Source organism: Metopolophium dirhodum, chromosome 1 (genome assembly GCF_019925205.1).
Source record: "Metopolophium dirhodum isolate CAU chromosome 1, ASM1992520v1, whole genome shotgun sequence".
Classification (NCBI taxonomy): domain Eukaryota; kingdom Metazoa; phylum Arthropoda; class Insecta; order Hemiptera; family Aphididae; genus Metopolophium; species Metopolophium dirhodum.
Genome location: NC_083560.1, coordinates 37808316 through 37816626, shown reverse-complemented (window position 1 = coordinate 37816626; position 8311 = coordinate 37808316). Strand labels below are relative to the sequence as shown.

General features: G+C 33.7%; 1 long non-coding RNA gene across 1 annotated transcript; it reads right to left on the bottom strand.

Moving 5' to 3' along the window:
* Positions 1–5772: 5772 nt before the first annotated feature.
* LOC132932671 (uncharacterized) lies at positions 5773–7791 on the bottom strand. Its single transcript, XR_009662877.1, has 5 exons — positions 7673–7791; positions 7429–7597; positions 6873–6995; positions 5961–6165; positions 5773–5879 (listed from the first exon to the last, which is right to left on the bottom strand). It is a non-coding gene; the product is annotated as an uncharacterized LOC132932671 (long non-coding RNA).
* Between the last annotated feature and the right edge of the window lie 520 nt (positions 7792–8311).

Below are 8311 nucleotides of genomic sequence, written 5' to 3'. Positions count from 1 at the left end.
ATTATTTCATTTTTTACTATATTGTATACCAGTTGCGTCATAATATATTATCTAAAATAGTCACTCCAGTGTGCTAAAAGCAGTGCCGTAACAGAATATGCCCTCTTTGGGCGTTGACATACTGGCCCGTAAGGTCGGACCGGCCCTTTGCGCGATGCTGCGGTCTGGGTGTTCGTATCGCACGCGCTCGTACAGCCTGCGCTTCCGGCACTCGATCTGGACCTTCTTGAACAGCCGCTTGTCGATCACGTCCCGGAGCGTCTTGAGCGGGCGCGGCGGTCGGCACCCCTCGTGATCGGCGGCACCAGCTGGCCGGTCTGGAGCAGCAGCATCAGGCACGTGACGTACATGGACCGGTCGGGACAGCTCGTCGTCGTCCAGCGTCATCTCGCCTAGCGCGTCCAGCCACATGAGCACTTTCCTCCGCTCTTCCCGGGTGACACGTACTGCGCCAGCGTTTTCACCGGCTGGCGGTCGCTACGCGCAATGCTGTTCCGTTTTGATGCAACCCGTTGGGCAGGCCACCCGGTCGTCGGTCACGGAGCCTATAGTACACCGGCGGCCGCTTGCCCAAGATCAACGGATCGCTGCACACCTTCGACGGCTTGCCGCTTTTCGCTTCCGACGACGACTTGCCGCCGCTTTTCGCTTCCGCTGACGACGTCTTCCGTCTTTCGGCGCGGACTTGGAATCTCGTACCGGCTCGTCTTTCGCGTCAATTTATGTCGTCCTTGTCCAATTTTTGGTTTGTTCTTATAGGGTTTGGTTGGTTACCTACTATTGATATTTTGATGTATGCAAGTTGATATTTTGCACTTTTATCGGCGGTTTCTGTAATTCGATTGCGAAAAGTGTTAATGTTAAAAACGTTTTAAAAAATGAAATTTGAAATGTATTGTCACGATGACTGACTGAAGTTTTTAATTCACATCATCTCTAGTGCAGAAGTGGCGGCTATCCTTAAAAATATAGGTCGTAGCGAAAACATAAGAAGTAACCATCCACCACCTCAACAACAATCATCCATATAACATTTCATCTACTGAAAAGGTTTAATCAACATGTTAAAAAATAAAATTAGGATCCACTCAATTTTACCAAATAAATGCTCCCTAACATCATTAATATTACCTCGTGAATATTTTTTGCCTGAAGAACCTTGGAATTTTCAAATATTATATACATTAAATACATGGCAATACCAAACATAGTTATCTTTACCCAATACATAAATTTACATTCAACTAAACTTTAATATAATTATTAAATTATATATATATTTTATGTATAATTGTATATTCTCTCTTCAATTACCTACAAAATATAGCATTATAATATTTAAAAAAAAGGTGGACAAGTAGGTATCGCTCTGATCTTATCTTGTGTTTCTATGTTTTAGCCTTTAGGTATACCTTGACAAAGTACCTACGTCATTATACATTAGTTATTTTATGTTTATTTATTCTTCAATAAGATAATGGCCCCACTGAACATGTTCGTATTATGAACTGTAATTGATGTATAAAATAATAATATAATATAGAATTGTACCTTGTACGTATATCTAAGATACGTTAAAAACTATAATATAATGATTAAGGCAAACGAAAGTAATCGAAAGCTAGACTAGGTACGGTGCTACTACTGGTACCTACTAGTTGCCCCTCAACTGTAAGTCAAAAAGTTCAATAATTTTTATTCAACTGCCTCCCGATTGTACACAAGTTGGCTCATTCCGTCGTATCCTATATTTTGTTGTAAACGAAAAGGGTCCAGTATAACAGGCAAGTAGTAAATGTATACCTAAGTGATTCCTAATCGATTTCAACCATACAATATAAGTAGGTATTATTGATTTGTATTAATAATTTTAATTATATTTTTTACAACTTAATCTTATCATTATATAAAATAATTGTATTTCATATTAGTAGCCAAAATAAGCAGACTTGGTACTTATTGGTTTAAAAAAAAATTCGGGAAAATCTTTTTTTTTCAAGGATGGGGGGGGGGGGGGGGGGCTGGCGAAACGGTCAAAATAAAGAAAGAGGGATTGCTCGGTAAATATTGCCTTGCGAATTCTCGTGCGTAGGCGTGCCAATTCATGCTAATCGCGTGCTAATTATTGGTTAAAAAAAATTCGGGAAAATCTTTTTTTTTCAAGGATAGGGGGGCTGGCGAAACGTTTCAACAGCCCCCCCCCCCCCCAAAATTTATTGATTATTTCTCATTAAATAGTGCCATGCCAAATTATGATAATAGTCTTGCCAATTCATGCTAATTGCATGCTAATTTTTAGTGAAAAAAAAAATCCGAGATTTCAATTTTGGGGGGGGCTGGCGAAACGGACGTTCAGAATCGTTTTTCTTATACAATCATATTATATCATTAAATTCAAATTTAACACCATCCATTACAGTGACTCACTTTTCCAAATATTTTGACTTATTTTGAGCTATTTACGGACATTTTCAGTTTCCGATTTTATAAGTATTTTTTTCTATGGATGTCAATAAAACTTTATTTGTTGGGTAAAAAAGGTTGAACCTATAATACAAGGGCTCCTTTTATATTGTTACTATGTTTTTGTTTGAAGTGCACCATGGCCGATGCTGAAAAAAATTTTACTAGAGAGAATATTATAGCATTAAATAAGAATATTTCAAATTACTTTATGAAAAAGATTTTTAGGTTGATCTGACCGTCTTTGTTCAGAATCGTTTTTCTTATACAATGATATATATCAGAGCGGATACCTACTTGTCCACCTTTTTTTAAATATTATAATGCTATATTTGTAGGTAATTGAAGAGAGAATATACAATTATACATAAAATATATATATAATTTAATAATTATATTAAAGTTTAGTTGAATGTAAATTTATGTATTGGGTAAAGATAACTATGTTTGGTATTGCCATGTATTTAATGTATATAATATTTGAAAATTCCAAGGTTCTTCAGGCAAAAATATTCACGAGGTAATATTATGATGTTAGGGCATTTATTTGGTAAAATTGAGTGGATCCTAATTTTATTTTTTAACATGTTGATTAAACTTTTCAGTAGATGAAATGTTATATGGATGATTGTTGTTGAGGGTGGATGGTTACTTCTTATGTTTCGCTACACCTATATTTTTAAGGAATAGCCGCCACTGCACTAAGATGATGTGAATTAAAAACTTCAGTCAGTCATCGTGACAATACATTTCAAATTTCATTTTTATAAAACGTTTTTTAACATTAACACTTTCCCAATCGAATTACAGAAACCGCCGATAAAAGTGCAAAATATCAACTTGCATACATCAAAATATCAATATAGGTAACCAACCAAACCCTATAAGAACAAACCAAAAATTGGACAAGACGACATAAATTGACGCGAAAGACGAGCCGGTCGAATTCCAAGTCCGCGCCGAAAGACGGAAGACGTCGTCAGCGGAAGCGAAAAGCGGCGGCAAGTCGTCGTCGGAAGCGAAAAGCGGGCAAGCCGTCGAAGGGTGTGCAGCGATCCGTTGATCTTGGGCAAGCGGCCGCCGGTGTACTATAGCTCCGTGACCGACGACCGGGTGCCTGCCCAACGGGTGCATCAAAAACGGAACAGCATTGCGCGTGCGACCGCCAGCCGGTGAAAACGCTGGCGCAGTTACGTGTCACCGGAAGAGCGGAGGAAAGTGCTCATGTGGCTGGACGCGCTAGGCGAGATGACGCTGGACGACGACGAGCTGTCCGACCGGTCCATGTACGTCACGTGCCTGATGCTGCTGCTCCAGACCGGCCAGCTGGTGCCGCCGATCACGAGGGTGCCGCCGCCGCGCCACCGCTCAAGACGCTCCGGGACGTGATCGACAAGCGGCTGTTCAAGAAGGGTCCAGATCGAGTGCCGGAAAGCGCAGGCTGTACGAGCGCGCTGCGATACGAACACCCAGACCGCAGCATCGCGCAAAGGCCGTCCGACCTTACGGCCATATGTCAACGCCCAAAGAGGGCATATTCTGTTACGGCACTGCTTTTAGCACACTGGAGTGACTATTTTAGATAATATATTATGACGCAACTGGTATACAATATAGTAAAAATGAAATAATATATACCTAAACACACATTTTTTTAAATATTTTTTTTACATTTTCTATAATATTGATTTAAATTGTTTACTGTCGTGATAGGTATTAGTTTAAACTTTAGGTGTTCGGTTTCGAGTTCGAAACTCGAATTAAGTTTGAAATTCTATAGTTAATACGCACTTGTATATTATGTTTTGAAACCTTCAAAATATTTCAAACTCAAAAAAAATTCTAACACGTAATATACGTTTGGAACCAAAAGTATTTCCAAGACCCGGTGTTTAGTAATACATTTTTTTTGTCTTTTGTCTATATGACTATATACCTACCAATATTCTATACTAGTTTATTGTTTATAATGTGGACAGTCGGATGATCATTTTTATATTGCAATATTGTTATTTTTAATATCGATTATTTCTTGTGCCTTCGAATTATATTTATACTTATAAAATTATTTTGGCTTTGCACTATTTTAGTATCTTAGCGGAGGTTAGGATGAATGTATTGATTTAACAATGATGTGTGTGTTTTTTTAAAAGTTAAAATTGTTTATTATGTCTGTCATCATGTCATCATTACAGTTTGCCCAATACACTGCTCCGATTTTCTTCAACATTATCTTGTTCAACGGGAAAGTGAATATATAGTTGGTGAATTCAGGAAATGCACAATTTATTAAATTTTTTTTATCCGATATTGTTTATATAGGTTGGATTATAAGTTCGTAGAACATGGAAAATAATATTAGAAAAAAAGATATATTGACGAAAAATGTCGTAACTAATGAAAATTAAATGTCGTATTAAATAGGTACTAATTAATAATAATATAGTAGCAACAATGTAGCAACATTTTTTTTTTATCTGCTGATAATTTATTTATACAACGCTAGCGTACTTACTTTTTTTCCAACCCAAAAACTAAATAATTAAAAAAATAATAATATAAAAATATAAAATATTACCTGCATTCCGAACGATTATAAATCAATTAGAGTTAAATTCATCGCGAAAAGTGCGAAAACGGATTACACACAATAATGTTCATTTATTCTCACACATTGACACAGCCAAAATGTACATGTAATATGAAATGCCTAAACACTACCCCTTAAAACATGGTATGCTCCAGCCCCCTTAAATGACATAATATTTCTTTCACTTACAATCACCATATTAAGGACAACCTCAGGCGGTCGTGGGATTCTATCAAGTTTCCAGCGGCTTAGCCAGTGGTTTTTTTACTACGTAACTGGTTGGGTGACCATTTTTAGTCGTAATATATATTTTTTTTGTTAGTAAAAAATGTTACCTATGAACGTTATTTCTTTAAGACAAAAATTTTACCAACCATATGTTCATTTTATTATTTTGCGATACTTGATAACATTTAAAAATATTTTATTTATAATTATCAAGTACACAATGTATTAAATTTTTTTTTGATGTATCCTATTGTAACGCGATAACACTAAGAACACAATTTTATAAAATTTTGAAAAAAAAGCCTAAACGGATCTGATTTCCATGTACCCACTTACTATACGAACCTACATAAATTACAATTAAAACTATAAATACGACAAATATGAAAACTAGATAGTATAATTAATAAAGATTTTTAATACTTTTCTCTTTAATTATAAAATTTAAAAATAAAGTTTTCTTATAATTATAAATTAGTCATTGACAGTTAATTTTATTCACAAACATGATTCAGAGTGCAACTTCAGTCAAGAAGTTTATCTTTCCTAGTTGTGAAGTAGGTTCCATGAATGGGAACGGATTTGACGACCAGTAAACCTATAATTTACATATTTAATTAAATTTTATAATTAATATTACTACGATCAATAAAATGTATTGTAAAATTAATGTACATACTGTGTATGTATGTATGTAGGATACTCCGCATCTTTTAACAGCCTATCAGCAACATCATCAATATATATATATATCACAGCTCATGCCAAACATTCTGACAGGTGAATTGTTTGGCAAAAAATCTTGTACAATAGTCTCGACTTCACAAATTATATGTGTGATAACTGCAGGATAGTGGCTTTCAATCCAAAAATGTGTGTAAACTCTAAAAACATAATAATAATAAAATATATGATGCAATGTTTTTAGTAAGTATTTGGAAAGTAAATATATATATTTATGAGCAGAGTATTTTTTAATTAAGATTTAATTTTATTATTAACATTGAAATCTAGCAATAAACATTACATGAGAACAACCGTTTAGTGTAAGTCACATCTACTAAACAACAACACATGGACCTGAAAGATATGTGTTATAAATATATGTAATATCATATGTAAAATAAACGATTCATATTAACCTATGCCAATAATTAAGGTGTACAACTTATTAGATTGTACCAATATGAAATTTTAGGTGTTCAGAATGTTCACATGTTTGCACACTTCAATAGAACTTTATTTTGTATTAAGTTGCCACTTACTCGCAATGTTCTAAAATACAGATCCAATTGTAATAAAAATCAGATCAATAGTGACGTGAAGAGTTATTATAACTTTTTGTTTCTAAAAACAAATGTAGTTGATAACCGTATATTATTTATCAATTAGGTATGGGATTTGGTAAAATTACAGTAATTAAAGAAAAGTAATAATGTCAATGTAATTCCACTGAAATGTCTTATCCCTATACTGAGCTCAAAAAGAGTAAAATTGTTTTAAAAATTGTTTGGTGTATAGAAAAAGCTAAAAGAACTTTCCGATTGTTTTTCCGATGTCTTACAAACCCCTAGGAATTTTCAATTTTTACCTGTCATCCAACTAGTTTTACTTTCCTTTCAGAGAAGATACTGAAGTCCAAACTAGTTATGTGTTTCTTTGCAATTAAAATATGTTTAGGTGTTATTGAAATTAGACTCTTGCATTGTATTGCCTAAAAAATTAAAACTTTGTTAAAAATATGTCAGTGCACCATTTGTTTTCTATATTTGAACTACTAGCAACATGTAAATGTGAGTACAGTAAATCCAATTATGTACTGTTAGGTTTAATATTAGAGTTATATGACATAATATTATAATCAAACTTAAAAGCAAATATATTTTTTAAGGAACCTTATAGAGAAGTCCTAAGCATTTATTTGTATTTTACTTCTAAAGCAAGCTATGGATATTTTAAGATTGTAACATATAATTATTTAATTATGAATCTATATCGACTAAATGGGCTAAGCCCTTTCGATACAAATATAAGTCCACACACACAATTAGATTTTATACATTGTGTCCCGTGAACAGGTGGGTATGTTAGTTAAAAACACAGTAATAAATAACTTAAAAATAAAAACCTATTAATAATATTCTCACAATATTCTCTTTAAGTTTCACAATTCACTCCAATATTGTATTGCTACATCAGAGCCGCCAGAATTATCTTCAAGAAATTCAACGTCTGAAAAATTGTCAATACATTGACTCGACTTACGAATTCCTTGTATGTGGTACTTCATATATTTCAGTTTTAAAACTGAATGAACTGAAAACGATAAACCATTAAGTATATTTGGTTTTGGCAAACATTTAAAATCAGAGACTTGAGTAATATACTTACATGAATTAGACATTATTCAGTTTCTAAGGCTTTTCTGGGTGAATTAAAATCATCAACTAAAACGTTTTCCAAATACTTTTTTTGTCTGTTGATTTTCTTAAAACTCATTGTCAGAGAAGTATAATTTTCTGAAAATGTCAAGTAGTAAAAAATATCTAAATACCTAATTCATGAATCATATTAAATGATTATTTACTAGTCGTGCTCAGGGTAGTACCAGTATTGCTGTAAATTATTAAAATTTATTTTACTTCTCTATCCCAGACAAGTGGTTTGGATTATGTTTGAAACAGCCTCTGGACATGATGTTTACTAGTTTACTGAACCTTGTTTATAACCACTGATTGTAAAATGCTTACCGCAGATTCTGTGCCAGATAGAAATTGGGTAAACAATTAATTGGGAGATTTTTAGCCATTATTTCCTTCTATTTTTATTCTTTGGAAATCTATATATGTGAACAAATTAGCAAATTAGACTGACCACATATTATTAAGAAATATAATCAGTACAACTAGAAAATAATACTTACAAATGAAAATTAACGTAATTTGGCGAGGCGATAATTTGGATGTTTTACTAAAACTAATACACATGTGCATGGCAATTTTTTACTAAAACGTATAAATACAACTCTGT